The sequence below is a fragment of the Ovis aries genome, chromosome 13 (genome assembly GCF_016772045.2).
Source record: "Ovis aries strain OAR_USU_Benz2616 breed Rambouillet chromosome 13, ARS-UI_Ramb_v3.0, whole genome shotgun sequence".
NCBI classification, from domain to species: domain Eukaryota; kingdom Metazoa; phylum Chordata; class Mammalia; order Artiodactyla; family Bovidae; genus Ovis; species Ovis aries.
The window spans coordinates 24,517,025-24,539,840 of record NC_056066.1 but is presented as its reverse complement, the minus strand read 5'-3'; the positions used below and the strand labels follow the sequence as shown (position 1 = coordinate 24,539,840).

At 43.4% G+C, this 22,816-nt stretch overlaps 1 protein-coding gene and 1 non-coding gene across 26 annotated transcripts in view; one reads left to right on the top strand and one right to left on the bottom strand.

Annotated features, from left to right (window-relative positions):
* The window catches only part of KIAA1217 (KIAA1217 ortholog), an 815,860-nt gene that overhangs the window by 246,830 nt on the left and 546,214 nt on the right, over positions 1-22,816 (bottom strand). The window lies entirely within an intron of this gene.
* TRNAG-UCC (transfer RNA glycine (anticodon UCC)) lies at positions 3,850-3,922 on the top strand. Its single transcript has one exon. It is a non-coding gene; the product is annotated as a tRNA-Gly (tRNA).

Below are 22,816 nucleotides of genomic sequence, written 5' to 3'. Positions count from 1 at the left end.
CAAAGAATCAGACATGACTGAGGCGACTTACAATGCACTCACGCACAGAGAGAAGACCTAGGACTATTTGAGATTTGAAGTGGAAGACATTTGCAACACCAAGGGCGGAGCTGGGCATGACTGTGGTGATCTGGTGCAAACTGCAATTAAATGCCAACTTTTCAGATACTGAATACATTGATTTGAAGTCACTTTCAATATGCTTTATGATCAATTTATATTTTTTAAAAAGGAGATGTAAAAGGTTAATACCCTTAATATTAAATGCTTCAGGAAATGTTCTAGTCATTTTTAAGGTTTTTTTGGGGTGTCCGGGTGTCCTTACCACTTCATTTTTCAGTTCATTATGAAAATGTCACTGATACAAAAATAATGACCTGGGTCTAACTTTAATATGCCAAGACCAAAGAGAAATGCCAGAGCACAGGGTATTATCTGCCCCAGATGCACTGAATTTTACTGAGATGCCAAAGCTTAGAAGCAGCAATAGGAAGGTAGATACTGCCCGAGATGCAGACAAGGGTTAAAAGAACCAGGCATGAACTGCTAAGACCAGCATGTTGGTAACAGGACTGGAGAGGGATATATTTATATCACAGTTATCCAAAGCCAATCCTGACAAACACATAATCAGAAGGAACCTGAGTAAAAACTTTGTTACAAGAGAATCAAGAAGTGAAGAAGAGAAAAATAAGCAGATCATAAAGGTCAGAATACACTCAAGGATCATGTGGTCACTTTTCTAAGGATTAACATTTAACTTTCAAAAGAAATCTGAAATTATTCTTCCCAAAGTGAACTGACTAAGCAGCCAACTCTTTGCACTATAAAGCAGGGGATTCCTTTCGTTACTATCATTTAAAAGAAATTTTACTGCAAACTCGTTACTCACACTGTCTCCATTAATCTTGTCCCCGCCCAAGACATGGTGGGGGAGGGGAACAGGCAGCAAAGCATCCCTATTAGCATAGCCTTAGTGACCTCCCAGGTGGCTCAGTGGAAAGAATCTGCCTGCGATGCAGGAGACCCTAATTCGATTCCTGGGTTGGGAAGATCCACTGGAGAAGGGATGGGCTACCCACTCCAATATTCTGCAGGAGAGGGGGGTTTGATTCCCGGATCAGGAAGAAGGGCTAGGCTACCCACTCCAGTATTGTACAGGAGAGGCAGGTTTGATTCCTGGATCAGATCCCCTGGAGTAGGAAATGGCAATGTACTCCAGTATTCTTGCCTGGACAATCCCATGGACAGCGGAGCCTGGTGCACTACAGTCCATGGGGGTTGCAAGACCTGGACACGACTGAGCATGCACATGTGGTGATCTCCAAAGTGAAACCACTCTTTATTAAAAAGACCTGGGCCACAGGAAGTCCATTCTGCTCGTATCTGAAATGAAATAAACTAGGAAAGAATCTATAGGTAAAGTTGTTGCTGGATCCAGTCTTGCCGGGGTTCTGGTTCTGAGGGCACAAAGAGAAGGAAAACAGGAATGGCTTGATTCGGGAGGGAAGTTGAGTGGCTGCTGCTGCTGCTAAGTCACTTCAGTCGTGTCCGACTCTGTGCGACTCCATAGACAGCAGCCCACCAGGCTACCCCATCCCTGGGATTCTCCAGGCAAGAACACTGGAGTGGGTTGCCATTTCCTTCTCCAATGCATGAAAGTAAAAAGTGAAAGTGAAGTCGCTCAGCCGTGTCCGACTCTTTGACACTCCATGGACTGCAGCCTACCAAGCTCCTCTGTCCATGGGGTTTTCCAGGCATGAGTACTGGAGTGGGTTGCCATTTCCTTCTCCAGAAGTTGAGTGGAGGGAGACTTAACTCTAGGATGAGATGGTTAAATAGCATCACCGATTCAATGGACATGAGTTTGAGCAACCAGGAGATGGTGAAGGACAGGGAAGCCTGGTGTGCTATAGTTCACAGGGGTGCAGAGAGTCAGACAGGACTTAGTGACTGAACAACAACAATAACAAGATGCAATCCAGAGAGAAAGGTCCTGGCGCTGCAGGACAGAGCTGGGCACCACGTGGGCTCTGGGAAGAGTGAGGGGGATCAAGAGGAAGAGAGTGCCTGGGGAAATAAATATCTTTTCTCATCTCCTCTTCCTTCAAAAAATTGTAGTGACTACTAAAAACAAAAACAATGATCATGTGTCAAAGACACTTAAGCTGCCATGAGAAAGTCACAGATTTGCCGGAGAGACTCTAGGGAGTACAGATGTTTGGTGGAATTTCATAGAAGGGTCCCTTCGGGTAGAAAAAAAGAGTCCAGAAGTGTTCAGAAGGACAGGGTGGTTCAAGTCGGGAGTTCTACCTGCAGTTGAGTGTGGGTGTTGAAATAACTTAAAATCCTGGATTTTGAAGTCTTGACCCAATCCAGCCCTGGGGAATCACAGAAGGTTTAGCCAAACCCAGTGGAAGCCAGTGTTGTTGCTTGTCTATTTGCCATTTTCAGAGTCATTGTTGCAGGGAGAAAACCAATTCTGACTCCACATTGGAAACTATTTCTTTGACTTGCTTTTCATTGCCTTTATTATCATAATCATATTCAATGGCTTTCCTGGAGGACCCTGCCCCTCTGCTTGACTGTCAAGTGTCTTTGTTTAGTTCAGGGAGAGATGATTTGTCCCTGCCCACCTGTGAACAGAAGAGATTAACACACCTCTTCTGAAGGCTGGACATTTCTCTTGGAGATGTTTTTGCCGGACTGAAGACCCTTTCACTTTACTTCCCCACTGCCTCTGCCTATCTACTCTGCCTTCTGACTTTAGTTCGTCATTGCTTTTAGTTCTCTCGATTCCCTGGTAGCTCAGCTGGTAAAGAATCCACCTTCAACGCAGGAGATCCTGGTTTGATCCTTGGGTCAGGAAGATCCTCTGGAGACAGGATGGGCTACCTACTCCAGTATTGTTGGCTTCCCTGGTGGCTTAGCTGGTAAAGAATCCGCCTGCAATGACGGAGACCTGGGTTTGATCCTTGGGTTGGGAAGATCCCCTGAAGAAGGGAACAGCTACTCACTCATATTCTGGCCCGCAGAATTCACAGCCTATGGGGTCGCAAAGAGTTGGACACGACTGAATGACTTTCACTTTTTTCTTTCTCTCTGATCTGTAAAAGAACCTGGTGTCCAGACCCCAATAAGGTGGTTATTTTGAGGTACTAGCCTGCCATCTTCTCTGTCTGCTGGCTCCCTGATTAAAGTCTCTTCCTTGCCTCAACACTTAGTCTCTCCAATATATTGGCCTATTGTGTGGAGGGCTTGGTAACATGACATTAGGATTATTATACATATTATATACAATTTTTAACATCATTGTATCTCTCTGCCAAGTCCTTTAATGTCATTATCTCTAATATTCACTCTTGACCCTGTAAGGATACCCAGAAGCCTGAGCTTCTGGAGGGTGACCAAGGCTACCCAGTAATAAGCGGCAGGGAACAGCATGGCACTCAAGCTAGGGCAACCTCGGAGCCCAAGCTGCCTTTTCTGCCCAACACATGCTTTCCACGCAGCACCCCAAACCCTGCTTCTCTGTCAGCATCTTCTCCCTGTGGGCGGTGACTCTTCCTACCCCCTCACTCTGACGAAGCCTTTACCATCTCTAGACAAGAGCTAATGAGCTGTCTTTGTCAGGCAGGTTCTCAAATCTATCATACTTCTTTTTATATCTGGAGATATAATTAATAAAAAAAACTTGCCTAGTCACATACATTTTTTAAAAATCAACATGATAGCCTAATTACATAAAGAAGACATAAAAGAGAAATTTATAACAAATCAGATACACTTCAATATGTAAATGCTCAGGTACAACTCCATCAGCAGAAGGCAGAAGCAGGAGGTGGGACCTCCCTGGTGGTCCAGTGGTTAAGACTCTGTACTTCCAATGCAGGGGACACAGGTTTGATTCCTGGTCAAGGAATTAGGATCCCACATGCTCTGTGACCAAAACTAAAATAATAACTTAAAAAAAAAATAGAAGGAGGATGCTGGCCCCTCTACATGAGACCAGTATGAACTCAATAGCTACCCATGCAGAATGATAGGAGCAGTGACAGGATCTTTCTGAAATAAACATATAATAAAGTTCTAAATAAAACAAAGAATAATATCCTCTCGATTAATATAGTAGTTGCATTTCTTTTTTTTCTGGATTTTTTTTCTTTTAAATTAGTGGCTGCATTTCTGGAAAATTCAGCATGTATTTAAAACGCTTTTTGTATACATATGTATACAAATATATAATACTTTATATGTATACATATATAAACATTTTACATAAAAACATTTATTTACATGAAACATAAATAAAATACAAAGTTTTAAAATTACATAAAATAGGTTTAGATTTTAGTGATATAAACAGTATTTCACCACCCTCCCATGATGTCTGGCTGATATGTTCTGAAGTGACGGCCTTATGGTTCTCGACTCCTCAGTGTGAAATGGCTCTAGACGCCGCAGGGCATCTAGCATTGCAGGCTGGTACTCGTGCAAATGACACCCCCTGGCAGTTGTGACAAGCAATATGGCACAGCGGGTGGTGCTTTCCACTGCTCTAGGCCACAGATAATATTCCTCCTTACTTCACAAGTTTCTCCCAGCTCTTCATGGGTCCCCAGGCAGCTAAGGAGACTTCAGTATCACATTTTTCAGTGCTTTAAAAATCCCAACAGATCGTACTGTCATCTATCTCCTCCCAGGGTTATCAGCAGATATGTGTGGCAAGGATCACTCAGTTTTTGACACAGTGACAGAGCACAGCCCCTTGGACTTTGGCTGTTCCTGACTTGCTCCTGAAGAAATAGCTGCCAGGATGACACCACGATACACACCATATGGGTGCTTATTTCCAGATGTGAACAATTATTCTTTTGCACATAATCTATATTTAGACCCAGTTAGTAAGCTGTCTTTCTATACCCATCTACCTAAGGCCAATACTGCCCTAAAAGGGGATTTTTTAAAAATAATAAAACAAAAAACTCAAACAACTACCAAAGTGACCTGCAAGTAACAAATCAAAGAATTTAAGAGGAGAAGAGGGTCCCCATGACTTAAGACTAAAAATGGTCACAGAAAAGCGATGTCTGCTGGATGACATTTTCAATATTTGAGTGTGAGATCATCTTTCCATAAGCCAATGAGGACAGCCCCAGCTTTTAATGCCACTCAGTCATTAACAGCTATCCCGGCTTCACACCAGGGTCTGTGCAATGTAACAGAGCAGAACTTCTTGACATTTTACCCGTGGGGTAACCACAGGGTGGGGGAGGGGCAGGTCAAAATGTGGGCTCATCGGATTTGGGATGAGGACTGAGATCTTGGATTTTGAAGAAGCTCCCAGGTGTGGTTGACGCTGCTGGTCAGCAAACCATGTTCTGAGTAACAAGGCATTTTAGGGAATCAAATAATTACATTAAACAGGGACCCTGCCTTCAGAGAACTTACAGTTTAGGTCAGGAGAAACGTATACATATGTATCCACACATATACCTTCCAAGTAAACAGAAGAGCTACCTACTCTAAGCGCCATACAACAGATAAGGTGCTATTCAAAGTCAAAGGAGGGGGACAAGCTCCCAAGGCAGGGGGCCTGGGTTCTATCCCTGGTCAGGGAACTAGATCCCACTTGCTGCAACTAGAGATCCTGCATGCCACAATGAAGATCTAAGATTTCCCACGATGCAACAAAGATCTGGTGCAGCTAGGTAAATACATACTTTTTTTTTGTAAAGTAAAGTGGAAGGATGATTCTCAGGGGCGGTTGGGTATCTCAGTAGAGATGGTAAGCAAGGTGGCATTTAGGCTGGTTTCTTAGTAGACATAAGCTTGGGCATGTTGCCACAGGGAAGATAGGGTTGGCAGAGAGACCAAAGGCAACCAAGGACAGCATCAAGAAGTGTGGCATGCTCGGGTGAGGAAGGAGATGAGAGGTCCCTTCCCTGTTGGGAGGGAATGATGACAGGAGGTGTGAATAAAATGGTGGAAGCCGGGGTTGGGAAGCTAGCTTAAGAGAAGATTGGGAAAGACCCAGGACACTCAGTCAGGGAATCTAGAGCTGAGCTTATGACAACTATCCACAGAGCAGCAGGAGGGATGGACGAAGAGGTTCAGGAAGAGAAACAGAGGCTCTGGACCACAGAAAAGGCTCCTGAAATGGTCGTGAGAATGTCAAGGAAGGTCTGAAATAGAAACGGTCATAAATCTTTGAAAAGAAAAAAAAAGTGCTGACCCATTTATATCTGCATTTCCTATATCAGGCTTTCCTTTGAATAACAATCTACCTTCTCCTGATCTGACAAGCAAAGTTACAAGCATTTCTTAAAAGGTTTGGGAAAAATAGATACATGAATTAAAAGTTATAAGACTATGCTCTTGGAGCTCTCGGTCCTGGGTTACATTAGAAATAACTAATAAATGCTGTCATTTTTCCCCTCAGAGACTTAAGATTTAAGTTTGCTATTAACGAATAATGTCCCACCTAACACAAAATACTTGGCCATTTTTCATCCTCAGAAGAGCTGGATGCAGTGTGATTAACCACATTTTCCCTGACTCCAATGCCTGGCACTATGTCAGTGTTAGGTCACCTGAGAAAGAGAAAATGGTCTGGCTTTGAAAAAGAATAAGAGGCTGCCTCCAAAACATTAATTTACAGAGTGGGAGGATTCAAGGTTGTTCCAAGGTAGAAAATATTATAACTTGAAATCCCCCAATTACCACATTATTTGGCTAGGTCTTGTGATTTAACACTCTGATAATGGGGGCTTCCCTGGTGGCTCAGCAGTAAAGAATCTGCCTGCCAATGTAGGAGACTTGGATTCAATCCTTGGGTCAGGAAGATTCCCTGGCAAAGGAAGCAACAACCCACTCCAGTATTCTTGCCTGGATAATCCCATGGACAGAGGAGCCTGGCAGGCTACAGTCCATGAGGTCACAAAAGAGTTGGACATGACTTAGCGACTAAACAACAACGTGGACAATGCCCAAACTGTGTCTACCTTTTGGATCTTAAAGTTTCTGATCACGGACTCTTTTCATCTCTCAGCAAGACACAGCAGAAACCTCTGAGATGTGCAGCGGACCGAACAGGTATCTTAAAGGTTTCCATGTTCCTTTCTGAATCCTGATTAAGTTTGCATTCTTCTAAAGAATAATTTTGCTCTGAAGAAGTTTGCAGAATTGTACAGGGCAGCAGAACCATGTTCTGTTAAGGAGACTGATACACCGACTGCACTTCTGTTTACAAAATATATATTCATCTGTCTCGTTCCTCCTCAGCGTGAAAGTACCTAACTGCCATTAATTTGCCTAATGGAAGCAACAAATGACACACCCCTCGATAACAAAATGTGTCATCTCAGTGTTCAGTCTCCATCTCACGGGCATTTTTTTTTTTAAAATGGACTCTTTGACTATTAAAAGAAATCTTTATCCGAGTAGACAACTGCACTAAGAACTTGCATGGATGCAAACTAGTGGAGGGAAAGTGTGAAATGTACATGAAATAGGAGGAAACTGTCTGGACGAAACCAGCAGAAATGAAGCCCCAAGGTGGGCTGTCCCACCGCCTCCCCCCCTTGGAGGAGGGGACTTCAGCAAGGACAGCTGTGGGACAGCCATGCCAGGTGCTAGCAATGCTAGCTGCATCGTCTTCTCTGTGCCAGATGTGAGTTTCATTCATGGGCACCAACGTGACTCTGGCAGATAAACTTCCGGTAGAGAGAAGCTATTGATTGAAAACACTGTTGATAATGCAGCTGATGGAAGAGCAGACGACAGGGGGAAATTCAGAGGTTGAAGCTCACCCACAAGACATCCTGAACCTCGAAGCCCCACAGCTCATGCTAGGGTTGGAGATCCACAATGAAAACTTTTAAGCTGAGCCCCTCTACTCCTGACGGCTGCAAGCCCAATAAACACACCTGGTGACAAGTTAGGAGAAGAGTCCCTGAGCATTTGTGTCATTTTCTCGGTGTTCCATGAAAGACGCCAGGTGCTTTCTTCTGATGCATAAGAGGGAGGGGAGAAAGAGGCAGGGAGGTGGGTGGTTAAGTTCATGGCAGAGAAGGCAAGACAGAGTTAATTTCGCTACTGAGGTTAAAAAACACTTTCTGAGCTTACAGTTGGATGCATTTTGAAATGCAACTTGTAGCAAGCAAAAGTCAGATTTCTGGTTCATAGGCTGCTGCAACTAAACCTAGATGTCTGTATATTTCTCTGAGTGAGTGAAAGTCGCTCAGTCCTGTCTGACTCTTTGTGACCCCAGGGTCTGTCCATGGATTCTCCAAGCAAGAATACTGGAGTGGATTGCCAATCCCTTCTCCAGGGGATCTTCCTGACCAGGGATCAAATCCATGCCCCCTGCACTGGAAATGTGGAGAATTAACCACTGGATCATCAGGGAAGCCCCTAGACCAGCTTTTTTGTTTGTTTCTTCTTAAACCCAAAGAGGCTCTGTAGCCCCTCCTCATCCTCTGTGAAGAACCTTCCAGAAGTGGTCACAATAAGGCAGTGACTGCGCACCCAGAAAGCAGCACCCTAAATTTTAACTTGACTCAGACTTGGATCTCGTCAGACAGTCTGCCTCAACCACAACCTGGGAGTTCTTCCTTATTAGCGAGACAGAGCAGTGTAAACAGGTTCCTCATTTTTGGAGTTAGCACCTGTAATTCTGCAATACATAAGCAGCATACGTGAACAGTCTGGGACAAATTCCACCAGGGTTTAAAAAGTTAACAGAGTAGGTTTAACTCTAGTTGAACTATACAGACACCCATGCCTTCCCACCCTTCCCCCTAACCTGGTCTCAGTTTATGGAACAAACATCTTTGACTTCCTCTGACCACAGAACCACAAGGTCTTGGGGAAAGTTGGCTTGACCAGCCTGAGCCGCCAGGGCAGAGGAAAGTGAACTTGGATGGGCAGAGTGTGCAACTGGTGGAATACATGGGTGAAACCGAGCTCCAGGTTATTGGTCCAAATGGATCCAATACAGTGCTTCCTGGGCCTAGCTTCTGGAGTTTTCCATCAGTTAACCAATTTCCACAGCAAACTGTTGTGCTCATTTAGCCTTCATTCTAAACTACATCAGCTCAATCCTTTGGGCTTCTTTTTTCCATAGCATCATAATAATCCTTTTTATATCCAGAATTATGCATTGTTTTGACCATTTCATTCTCACACATGCCTCCCTTAATTCTCCCATGAGCCTTTCCTGATTAGACAAGAGCCAGAGGTCTCATCAACACATATGTCTGTGACAAACCTGGACGAAGTGTTTCAAATACTACTGAATGCCTGAGCCACTAGATAAAACCTTTCCAATGTCACTTCATTTGATTTTGAGATATAAATATGGGCCATAGACACAGGCACACATGTTAACTATGATTCACCTAAAGCCCCGTGTATCTATATAGAATTTCACCTATAGTAGATGAACCTAAAGTCTTCAATCTGAAGACTCTGAGGATCCCTTGTATTTTAGTAATAGCTCTTAATTTTAAAAAATCTACAAGGATACATGATCCTTTGTAGGGCTCTTTTTCAAATGGGGGATAGGAAAGCAAGATGAAATGGGTTAATACTAACTCTGTGGTAGTACATAAATACTGCAGTTTGACCAAAAACATACTTCTGATAAAAGTTCATGAGTGGATGGGAACAGAAATGTCATTGTCCCCAAAGACTGCCTTAGAAGTGTCCCCACATGCCAAGGAGGAATGAGAGGAACAGAAGTGGGATGTTTGATCAAGTTTTCTAAGATAAAAGCTGGTGGGAACTTCCCTTTGGGGATTGGACTCTGGGGCTGCCCACGAGTATATAGCAAAAAGAGGCAGCTTGAGGGTCCTTGTTCACAAGACCACCTTGGGGCCTATGCTTCCTATCCCAACACAACTGTAGTCGAGGTGGGCGTGGTGGCACCGAACAAGTGTTAAGTGGTGGCACTTAACATAAAACAGAACAATCCATACAGATGGTGAACGGAAACCGAGCTTTGCAAAGAGAGGACAATCAGCTATCCCCATGAGGTAGATTTTAATCCTCCCAAAATAAAAGGTCTTAAGAGAGATGTCTAGAGAAGGAAATGGCAACCCACTCTAGTATTCTTGCCTGGAGAAGCCTCTGGACAGAGGAGCCTGGTGGGCTGCTGTCTATGGGGTCGCATAGAGTCAGACACGAATGAAGCGACTTAGCATGCATGCATGCATTGGAGAAGAAAATGGCTGCCCACTCCAGTGTTCTTGCCTGGAGAATCCCAGGGACGGGGGAGCCTGCTGGGCTGCTGTCTATGGGGTCGCACAGAGTTGGACACGACTTAAGCGACTTAGCAGCAGCAGCAGCAGCAAGAGAGATGTCTGTTCATATTATGGTTTGAAAAGCCTTCCTCCTATTGTATTAGGGCAGTGAGTCCAAACTCAGCAAATAAGAAAGAACCACCTCTCTCTTTTTTTTGGAAATTATAAAACCTCATCTCATTTCATGAGAAATGAAAGACAATATTTATAGGCATAGTTTTCAGGATACTTTCAGAATTCCAACAGATGCCAACTTTGGGTCACTTTTCCATTGTGAGAAACTGTGATGAAAATCAGATTTTACAAGTCACGTTTCTTCTTTTTTTTTTTTAACGCAAGGAAGGCTTTCTTCTACAGAGGAACACAGCCCCTCTACGACTCTCTACTGCTCAGACACCGACGCAGGTGCTCACTCAGGCTTGGAGCTCTCCTCCCTCTCTTTTCACTCTAATGGCTGCCACCATCCTGGGCGCTCCAGGGCCCCGAGGACCTTTCATACCTTTGTCTCCAGGATCTTGGGTCTCCTTTTTTTTGCCTGAGTCACCAGGTATGTGGGATCTCAGTTTCTTGACCAGGGATCCAAACCGTACCTCCCAGCAGAGAAGGCCTGGAGTCCTAGCCCCTGGGCCACCAGGGACGTCTCTTGTGTCTCTTTACTTTAGAGATTCCTTGCCAGCTCTTCGCCCTCATTAACGGCCATCCCTTGGAGCAGAGCCCACAACTGTTACTCTGGGTCTGAATTTTTCAGCTTTCCTTTTAATAAATTCTTAATTGGAGGATAATTGCTTTACAATGTTGTGTTGGTTTCTGCTGTACAGCAACATGAATCAGTCACGCGAGCGTGCGTGCTAGGAGGCTTCAGTCATGTCCGACTCTGCGATCTGATGGACTCTAGCCAGCCAGGCTCCTCTGTCCATGGGATTCTCCAGGCAAGAATACTGCAGTGGGTTGCTATGTCCTCCTCCAGGAGATCTTCACCACCCAGGGATCAAACCTGTGTCTCTTATGTTTCCTGCACTGGTAGATGGGTTCTTTACCACTAGCACCACCTGAAAAGCCCATGAATCAGTCGTAAGTATACATATTTCCCATCCCTCAGGTTTCCTTCTCATTCCCTGCCTCCACTTCTGATGACAACTTTTCAGTTCTCACCATCGCCTCCTCTGACAATGTCTTGTCTTCTTCCAGCTCCCTTCCTGTTAAGCATCTCTTCCTAAAAGTTCTGGACCCTAATACCTATCATTCCCCACACTTTTCTCAAACCCTTCATCTCCTTTGACCATGTGATTCTTCCCACACCCACACAACCAAGCCTCAACCTCCACTCAGACTCTCTCTGTTCCCACACCAGGCTGCTGATCACGGCTGAAGGAAGTTCCCTAGCCTTGCTGAATGGCGCCCCATTCTGCTGTGGTCCTCACGCTCAGCTGGGCTCCCACAGGGTGGTGGTGATCATCTTCTCACCATTTCCATCTTCTTCCCACACAAATGCTCCCTCAAACCTTGCTCATTCCCTTCAGGTTCCTTCCTCACCAGCCTCTTCTCCATTCTCAGCAGAAGTTCATCACTGGAAAACTCCAAGGCAAGCAGTAAGCCTTCCCTGACTTCCCACAGCACCACAGACAATCCTATCTACATGCAGCTTCCAGTCGTCCTCTTCCTCCTCTCTCCTCCCCGAAGCAAATCCACCCACTGACTTTCTCGTGCCTTTGGGCTCTCTCCTCCCAGGCTACCTTGGGGACCACACGCTTCTTACAGGATGAGATGGTTGGATGGCATCACCGACTCGATGGAATGAGTTTGAGTAAGCTCCGGGAGACAGTGGAGGACAGGATAGCCTGGCGTGCTGCAGTCCATGGAGTCGCCAAGAGTTGGACACAACTTAGAGACTGAACTGACGGATCCCCCGCTTCACCTTCCTGACCTGCTGGTCCCTGACCCACTGTTCCTGCTCCCCACCTGATAGGGCTCCTTCCAAGGCTGCCTGGATTCACTGCTGCTGAATCCAACACTGATGGCAATATCCTCACCTAAAGGTCTTAGTAGTATTTCATTTGTAACACTGGACTTTGTCATGTTTATAAACACAGCATGGCAGGAGGAAGGTAACAGCCAGTAGAGAGAAATGGATTAAAAATATAGGGGAAAACAGATATAGATATGCCTAGGCACACAGCAGGGAATTAATACATAGCAGCTATGTAAGTGCGAAGGGATCCAGCTTTTCGTAAGATGAAACCCAAAGGCTTCTCATCAGACTTGCCTGAAAAGCACATTTGATCACACCACTTCCCTAAGGATGATCCTTCACTTGCTTCCCATTGTCCACAGGATGAAACCCAGACTTCTTGACCTGACGTCCAAGTACTTCATTGATCTGGCCCAGCTCCCTCACTTTCCAGATGCCCCAGACACCCCCATGTACATGACTGTATTGCAGGCTCGTTAAACTCCTTACAGGCCACTTCCTGGACACACCATGATCTCTTTGTTTACACATGACTCTTTCATGTCTGGCAAAATCTGACTCAGTCTTGAACAGTCAGTTTTAGGACCAGCGTCTCAAGGCAGCCTTCCCTGATCCAAATGGCCTCTCACCGCCTTGCTCCCTCTAGGGTGAGGTGTCCCCCACCTTGGGTCCCCCTTCATGTTCTGTTCCTCAAATCAGCACCTACATCCTATACAGCAACCCTGTGCCACCTCCCCCCGAGAACTGAGGCAAGGGCTGAGCACCGCCCACACGTGCAGGCCCACTGCCTGCCACGCGGCTGCTGTCCAGTGCAGGCAGACCCCATTTTACTGTGCTCACTTGATTGCATTTTTACAAACTGAAGGTTTGTGGCAACCCTGAGTTGAGCAAGTCCCTCAGGGCCATTTTGCCAACAGTATTTGCTCCCTTCATGTATCTGTGTCACATTTTGGTAATTCTCACGATACTTCAGACTTTTTCATTATTATTATATATATTAGGACAGGTTGCCCCAACCTCTAGGATCTAATAATGCCTGATGATCTGAGGTGGAGATGATATAATAATAACAGAAATAAAGTGCACAATTAATGTCTTATGCTTGAATCATCCCCAAACTAGCCCCCCACCCTAAGTCCATGGAAAAACTGTCTTCCATGAAACTGGTCCTTGGTGCCAGAAAGGTTGGGGACCACTGTGTTAGGGTGATCTGTGATGTTACTGCTGCAAAAAGACGACAACTCGCAAGGGCTCAGATGATGGCTAGCATTTTAGCAACAAAGTATTTTTGAATTAAGGTAGGCACATAATTTTTTTTGAGCCATAATGCTATTGTACACTTAATAGACTAAAGTACAGTGTAAATACAACTTTTATATGCACTGGGAAACCAAACAATCATGTGACTCACTGTATTGCAATGCTCAGTTTATTGCAGTGGTCTGGAACCAAACCTACATACGGTACAATGTGCCTGTATATAACTGTTGAAGGGATGTAAACAGAAGTAGGATGCAGGGAAAATACAGTGCGGATGCCTTGTACGGACTCCTGTGAATAGTAGGAAAAAATGCTGAAAGGAAATTGAATCCTGGGGACGTCCCTGGTGACCAGTGGTTAAGAATCCATCTGCCGATGGAGAGGATGCAGGTCCTGCCCCTGGCCCAGGAAGATTCCGCACACCTCGGGCCACCGAGTCCATGCCATGCGTCACCAATTACTGAGCCTGTGCTCTGCAACAGGAGAAGCGACCACACCAAAACTAGAGAAAGTTGTGGGCAGCAAGGAAGACCCAGAGCAGCCAAAATAAAAAACAAAAAAAATTTTTTTTCAATCTAGTTCTGGGAGCAAAAGTCCATCAAAATCATGTCTCTTATTCAACGTATCCGTGATACAGGCAAATACTCTTGAACATACTTTAACATTTTCAAATTAAAATAATATACAGGAAGAAAAGCAACCAGAATATATGCTGTCCGACCTCCATCCCAACATCTTTCAAATAAACAAGCTGTGTTGGCAACTGAGTAATTAGAGGAATATTAGAAGAGGGCACCTTCTAAGAAGTCATGTGTCTAACTACATTATTTTAAAACCCTGTAGTACTTTTCAGATGAGGATAAATTTTAAAGGCTAGTTGAATTGCAACTGAAAATATTATATTCTGCCAGCTCGGTTCTTCTGCAAGCTTTTGAATTGACCTATGATGCCCTGCTCAACCCATATGTTTCTCTGGTAGTTACCAAGTGACCATTTAAAAAGAAAATCAAGGGACTTCCCTGCTGTTCCAGTGGTTAAGACTCTGCACTCCTGATGCAGAGGTCAGGGCTTCAATCCCTGGTCAGGGAACTAAGACCCCCTATGCCTCAAGGTGGGAAGTGGGGCGGGGGTAGGGAGCTGGGAGGGGGAGATAAAAAGAAAAGCAAAAAACTCTCATGTTATTAAGTGAGACCTGTCTCATACATTTAAATCCTAACCAGTTTGGAGAATCAAATTATGGTTTTAATTAATCAATTCTCAACTCATAAAGGAATTCATTGGTCACAGAAAGACAAGTTTAGATGGAAATCGGAGTCAGGTGTCTAGTTCGGTTTAATCATGAACAATGCAAACATTTTCTTTAAAAATGTTAAACCACTTCTACTAACAGGCTTTTAAAAAATCCTATTAAGTAATTTCTTTGATTTCAACAAAATTCATTTCCATATTCACAGCAGGAATATTATAGAGTTTAGGCTATAAGCATGAAAGAGTATAGTATTTTTTATAATGAGCTTAGGGGAACAAAACAGAAAAGACAAACAAGCTTCTCCAAAAGAAAAAGGCCTTTAATCGCATCTACAGTAGTTTGTGATTATTTCCTGTAATTAAAAATTTGATTTGTCAGTCTCAGTTTTCTCAGACATGAATGTGGTCTTTTTGGACTCACAAAAGTTCTCACTGACCTAAACGTCCTCATTGAAGACAAATGAGAGATGCTTCTGAGAAGTCAAGTCCAGGATGCTATTAAATTCAAATCCATAGGCATGAATTGGGGGATTTGCATTATCTGCTTGAATCAAACATAATCACACACACACCCCCCCCCCCCACTCCTTTTGAGTGAAGCTGACCAGGTGGTTATTCCAATTACTGCTAAGTAGAAAATTCCAGAGAGAGTGGATATTTTCTGTTCATCAAGGCTTCCATTCCTGGAGGGGACAGAATGCTTTGCTTGAGAAACTAACCTTAGCACTCAGAGCCTGGAGTAAAACAAAATTACCCTGAATTAGAATTTTTAACATTCCTTCAGAGAATGCAAAAACGTCTGGGGAAGGCTTCTGAAGTCTCGAAAGCCAGAATCAGCCGAGGATAAAGAAGATTTAAGGGACTAACTGTCCTTGAAACGTTCTGCCTTGTTTCCCATTAAATTAAGTCTATAACAATACCTCCCACGGAGTTTTCCTTCCTGAGTTGTAAACTTCTAAAAGTAGGGTCTTTGGGACGTCCCTGGCGGTCCAGTGGTTAAGAATCTGCCTTGCAATGCAGAGGACACAGGTTTGATTCCTAGTCAGAAGACTAAGATCCCACATGCTTCAGAGCTACTGAGCCGACTCTCTGCAACTAGACAGTTTGTATGCCGGCAATGAAAGATATCGCATGAGGCAAGGAAGATCCCAAGTGCTGCAACTATTAATAAGCCGGAAGCAGTCAAATAAATAAATGAATATTTTTTAAAAAGGACAGTAAGAATATATAAGCACAATTTCATAGCAAAAAACTGTTTTAAAAAGTAGGGTCCTTGCCTGCCTCATTTGATGTGTACTATATATATATGTATGCTGCTGCTGCTAAGTCACTTCAGTCGTGTCCAACTCTGTGCGACCCCATAGACGGCAGCCAACCAGGCTCCCCCATCTCTGGGATTCTCCAGGCAAGAACACCGGAGTGGGTTGCCATTTCCTTCTCCAAGGCATGAAAGTGAAAAGTCAAAGTGAAGTCACTCAGTCGTATACATACATATATATATATGGAGACTCCTGTCGTATATGAACAAATATATATATATATATGTATACATATACATTTATTTATAAATTTACCACTGAGCCACCAGGCTTCCCTGGTGGTTCAGCTGTAAAGAATCTGCCTGCAGAGCAGCAGACCCAGGTTCGAGCACTGGGTCAGAAAGATTCCCCTGGAGGAGGGCATGGCACCCCACTCCAGTGCTCTTGCCTGGAGAATCCCATGGCCAGAGAAGCCTGGCAAGCCACAGTCCACAGGGTTGCACAGAGTCGGACGTGACTGAAGTGACGAAGCAGCAGCAGCATACATATATAAACTAAACGAATAAACCTTTAACTTGTATTAATAGTGGAAGGCTGAACCTTATTCTAAATTAATCAGTAATCCCATAAAATTGAAAGGTAATGACAGCACTTAAGGAGTCTTAAAATGTAGAGTATTTTGGTTGTGAAAAATAAGTGAAATTATACAGAGAGCCCTTAAAACTCAACAGTAAGAAAATAAACAACCCAACAAAATAAAAGTCAAAAGATCTGAAAAGACATCTCATCAAAAAAGCTATCCAAATGGCTAATAGGGACTTTGCTGGTGGTCCAGGGGTTAAGACTCTGCGCTTCTACTGCAGGGGGCATGGATTTGATCACTGGTCAGGAAACAAGATTCCATGTGCCATGTGAGGCACAGCCAAAACAAAACAAAGATGGCAAATAAGCATAAGAAAAGATGTTCCATATTGAACACCATCGAGGAAATGCAAATTAAAACAACAATTAGACACCACTATTCACCTACTTCAGAGAAGGCAATGGCACCCCACTCCAGGACTCTTGCCTGGAAAATCCCATGGACGAAGGAGCCTGGTGGGCTGCAGTCCATGGGGTCACAAAGAGTCGGACACGACTGAGCAACTTCACTTTCACTTATCACTTTCATGCATTGGAGAAGGAAATGGCAACCCACTTCAGTGTTCCTGCCTGGAGAATCCCAGGGACGGGGCAGCCTGGTGGGCTGCCGTCTGTGGGGTCACACAGAGTTGGACACGACTGAAGTGACTTAGCAGCATCCACCTACTTTGGTGAGGATGTGGAGCAATAGGAACGCTTATTCATTGCTGGTGGAAATGGCACAGCCACTTTGTAAGACAGTTCAATGGTTTCTAACAAAGCTAAAGGTACTTTTACAAAATGATACAGCAACTGTGCCCATTGGTATTTGTCCAAAAGAGCTGAAAGCTTACGTCCACACAAAAACACGTCAATGAATATTTACGGCAGCTTTATTTACAACTGACAAAACTTTGAAGCAACTTAAGATGTCCTTTAGTAAATTAATGAATAAATAAACTGTGCTACATCTAGACCCATTAATCAGGGCTAAAAAGAAATGAACTTATCAAGCCATGAAAAGATGGATGTGTGTGCTTAGTTGCTTCCGTTGTGTCCCATTCTTTGCAACACTATGGACTGTAGCCCGCCAGGCTCCTCTGTCCTTCGGATTCTCCAGGCAAGAGTATTTAGTGGGTTGCCATGCCCTCCTCCGGGGGATCTTCCTGATCCAGGGATGGAACCCGTGTCTCTTACGTCTCCTGCGTTGCAGGCAGATTCCGTACCCACTAAGCCATCAGGGAAGCCCCCTGGAAAGACGTGGAGGAGACTTAAATGCATTTTACTAAGTAAAAGGAGCCAATCTGAAAAGGCTACATACTGTGTAATTACAACTATGTGATATGCTACAAAAAGGCAAAAGTATGGAGACAGGAAAAAAAAAAAAAATCAGTGATTACCAGGGATTGGTGGTTGGTTTAACACTGATTAGCCAGACTACAGAGAACTTTTAGGGCAGGGGAAATATTGTTTATTAGCAGTCCCCAACCTTTTGGGCACCAGGGAGGGACCAGTTTTACTGAAGACAATTTTTCCACAAACCAAGGGTTGAGGGAGAGGAGGGATGGTTCTGGGATGCTTCAAGTGTGTAATTTCTATCGTGCACTTTATTTCTATTATTATTACATCAGCTCCACCTCAGATCATCAGGCATTAGATCCCAGAGGCTGGGGGACTCCTGTCACATACGATACGATACGATACTATAATGGTATGTACATGTCACTATACGTTTGTCCAAAACGGGAGAAAATACATCATCAAGACTAAACCGTAATACTCCAGATGATTACCACGGATCAGCGCAGGTTCATCAGTTGTAACATATGTACAGGCTCTAGGGAGGAGGAACTATGCATGTGTGGGGGCAGGGGGTATAGAGGAAATCTGTCTACCGTCCCCTCTTTTTCTTATGAAACTAAAACTGCTCTGAAAATACCGTCTTAATAAAAAAAAATTTTTTTTAATACATCAGACAAGTCTCATCTGAGGGGAAGTCTACAAAATATCTGCCAGTAGTCCTCCAAATTGTCAAGGTCATTAAAAACAAGGGAAGTTTGAGGAACTGTTACAGCCAAGAGAATCCCAAGGAGACATGACAACTAAAAGTACTGTGGGGTCCTGGAACAGAAAAGGATGGGACCGAATAAACTGTGGACTACAGACAGTAGTAATATCTAGCCACACTGGTTCATGAACTGTGATAAATGTACCACTTAAGATGTTAATAATTGGGGAAACTGTTTAGGGGATAAATGGGAACTTTTTAAGTTTTCTTTGTGATTTTCAAATTGTTCTAAAATTAAACCTTTATTTAAAATCTTTAAGTGAGGGTCTCCCTGGTGGCTCAGTGGTAAAGAATCTACCTGCCAGTGCAGGAGACACGGGTTCGATCCCTGAGTTTGGGAGATCCCACAGGTCTCGCAGCAACTGGGCCTGTGTACCACAACTATCGACTCTGTGCTCTAGAGCCTGGGAGCCACAACTGCTGAAGCCCATGCACCCTAGGCCCATGCTCCACGACAAGAGAAGCCACCGCAATGAGAAGCCGGCTCACCGCAACTAGAGAAAGGCCCGCACAGTAATGAAGACCCAGCACAGCCCCAAAATAAATTAATCAAATCAAATCAATCAATTAAATAAAATTCATTAATAATTAAAGATAATAATTAAAATAAATCAATTAATAAGTGAAGTTTTGAAAAGTACATTCAGTTCAGTTCAGTTCCGTCACTCAGTCGTGTCTGACTCTTTATGACCCCATGAATCGCAGCACGCCAGGCCTCCCTGTCCATCACCAACTCCTGGAGTTCACTCAGATTCATGCCCATCGAGTCAGTGATGCCATCCAGCCATCTCATCCTCTGTCATCCCCTTCTCCTCCTGCCCCCAATCCCTCCCAGCATCAAAGTCTTTTCCAGTGAGTCAACTCTTCACATGAGGTGGCCAAAGTACTGGAGCTTCAGCTTTAGCATCATTCCTTTCAAAGAAATCCCAGGGTTGATCTCCTTCAGAAAGGACTGGTTGGATCTCCTTGCAGTCCAAGGGACTCTCAAGAGTCTTCTCCAACACCACAGTTCAAAAGCATCAATTCTTCGGCACTCAGCCTTCTTCATAGTCCAACTCTCACATCCATACATGACCACAGGAAAAACCATAGCCGTGACTAGACAGACCTTAGTCGGCAAAGTAATGTCTCTGCTTTTGAATATGCTATCTAGGTTGGTCGTAACTTTTCTTCCAAGGAGTAAGTGTCTTTTAATTTCATGGCTGCAGTCACCATCTGCAGTGATTTTGGAGCCCCAAAATATAAAGTCTGACACTGTTTCCACTGTTTCCCTATCTATTTCCCATGAAGTAATGGGACCGGATGCCACGATCTTCGTTTTCTGAATGCTGAGCTTTAAGCCAACTTTTCCACTCTCCTCTTTCACTTTCATCAAGAGGCTTTTGAGTTCCTCTTTACTTTCTGCCATAAGGGTGGTGTCATCTGCATATCTGAGGTTATTGATATTTCTCCCGGCAATCTTGATTCCAGCTTGTGTTTCTTCCAGTCCAGCGTTTCTCATGATGAACTCTGCATAGAAGTTAAATAAGCAGGGTGACGATATACAACCTAGACGTACTCCTTTTCCGATTTGGAACCAGTCCGTTGTTCCATGCCCAGTTCTAACTGTTGCTTCCTGACCTGCATACAGATTTCTCAAGAGGCAGGTCAGGTGGTCTGGTATTCCCATCTCTCTCAGAATTTTCCACAGTTTATTGTGATCCACACAGTCAAAGGCTTTGGCATAGTCAATAAAGCAGAAATAGATGTTTTTCTGGAACTCTCTTGCTTTTCCATGATCCAGTGGATAGTTGGTTGCCCTGATGGTCTAGTATTTTTGCTTTTGTTTAGGTCAAAAAGATTAGGACATGACTGAAGCAACACAGTATGCATGGGTTTTGGGATCTTAGTTCCCAAACCAGGGACTGAACCCTGCAACAGAACCAGAGGCTGAATCCTCTGCAATGAAAGTGCCAAGTCTTAACCACTGGACCACTAGGGAATTTCCAGCAGTCTCATTTTAATAAATAAAAATATTGATTTGAAATAAGCCATCAACACATCTGATTAAGAAATACTGGCCTTTTATGTGCTGAGATTATACTACTTAAATATAAAAAAATTTTTCTCATGTATCTGATAACTATTTGTTTCTTAAATAGAAAACTCTCCTAGGTTGAAGAATTATAATTAAATTAGTATTTTTTAATTTAAATCATTTGTTTACAGATGGAGAGAAGGTAATTTTCAACGAATCTAGGCAAATTTCAAATTAATGGTGAAGTCCAACACCTTCCTATTTGATTTTACCGTATATGATCACTATATAGTACCCCACCAGAGAGGTACGTTTGCAACAGCTGATGAACGTACACTGACACATTGTTTAATCACCCGAAGTCCACCTTTTGTATTACAGATTATTCCAGAAATTCAAGCAAAGCAAAACTGTTTTGCTTCTCTCAATTTTCTGTTACATTTTTGCAAACGTTTTGTCCTTAAAACATAGAACCTCCTTCCTTTCCAATTCACTCAAGTCATGGTCTTAGGCCCATCTACAATCTGTTAACATGAACTACATGAAACTGCAGATATTCACCTATTTTGACACATCTCAGTGTCAATTTCAGTGGTTCCATGTGAAAGACTGTCACACTCCTTTTCTAGAGGATGTCACCGATAATCTGAGCACAGAAGAATACCAACTCCTTCAAACCTATCCTCCATCATGTTAAAAATGGTCAAGAGCCCATAGGTTCATTTATTCTAATGAATCATTTCTTCCACAAGATGAGTTCCCTGAGCCCTGGACACAGTGAATTTTCAAGTTAGTTTTTAAAAAAGTCAAAACATTAAACATGGAGAATCAAATGACCAAGACCTTTCTTAGAACATTACAGTTCCAACCAACAGATGAAACTGAGCTTTCACTATGTCTCACTTTTTCTTGTCCATGAGCACTAACATTTTCAGTTTTCTTCCATAATAACACATGTACCACATAACTTTTCCCCCTATACTCCAAAAAGAAGCAGCAAGAAACTCTTTCAACTGGAGTTAGTGAAATTTTTTTCTAAGTTTTTTTTAAGTTTTGTAGGTTTTCACATAAATTCCAGATTCTTCATCATAGGCTCTAGTTTAATTACTCCTTTCAATTATAATACAGTAAATAATTAAATAGCTATTTGTACTTAATATGCAGGATTCATGAACCTTTACTTATAATATCTTTCTTATACACTCTTTTCCAAACAGCCTTCATCCCTTTTCACAAAGACTTCATTTTCTAGATAAAATTTCCACATACTCCTTACTCATTAGTATTTCCCAGTTAAATGGCAGTACGTCCCTTTGAGTAGCATGGTAGGTCTTACAAATGATGTGTTAAAGACAGTTATGTCTGAGTCAGATGCCATTAACGCCAGAGGACTTTGAAATGATGCTTGCCTTTATGGTATGTAACAGACCCAGCAAATCTTTTTCTTTTTTTGGAACCACCTACAGAACACAGTTACAAAGACCAGTAGAGGGACTTCCCTGGTTGTCTAGTGGTTAAGAATCCACCTTCCAATGCAGGGAACCTGGGTTCAGTCCCCGGCGAGGGAACTAAATCCCACGTGCCATGGGGCAATTAAGCCCACGTGCCATAACTAACAGAGAAGGCAATGGCACCCCACTCTAGTACTCTTGCCTGGAAAATCCCATGGACAGAGGAGCCTGGAAAGACCTGATATGGCCAAAAAAAAAAAAAAGACAAGAAGAAAGTATACATCCCTATACCTACTTGGTCCTAGCCCAAATCATCCTCATTAATTTGAGTTCAACCTCAGCGAACTCAACTATCTCACCTCTTCTACTCCCACAGTAAGCAGTCTTCACAATAAGCCGTCTTCAATCTCTTTTTCATTTGAAAACAACAAGATGAGTGGTCACTTGATGGAGGCAAATTTCTATCTAGCATGATGTTATAAAGCATGGCAGTGATAATACCTAAATTCATTTTCACAAGGAACATCAGGCTCTTGGAATTAGTGGACTTAAGCTGTTGTGCTTTGCTTCGATTCTGATTTTCTGGAATATACCTTGTGACTTGAGCTGGCATTGGTGA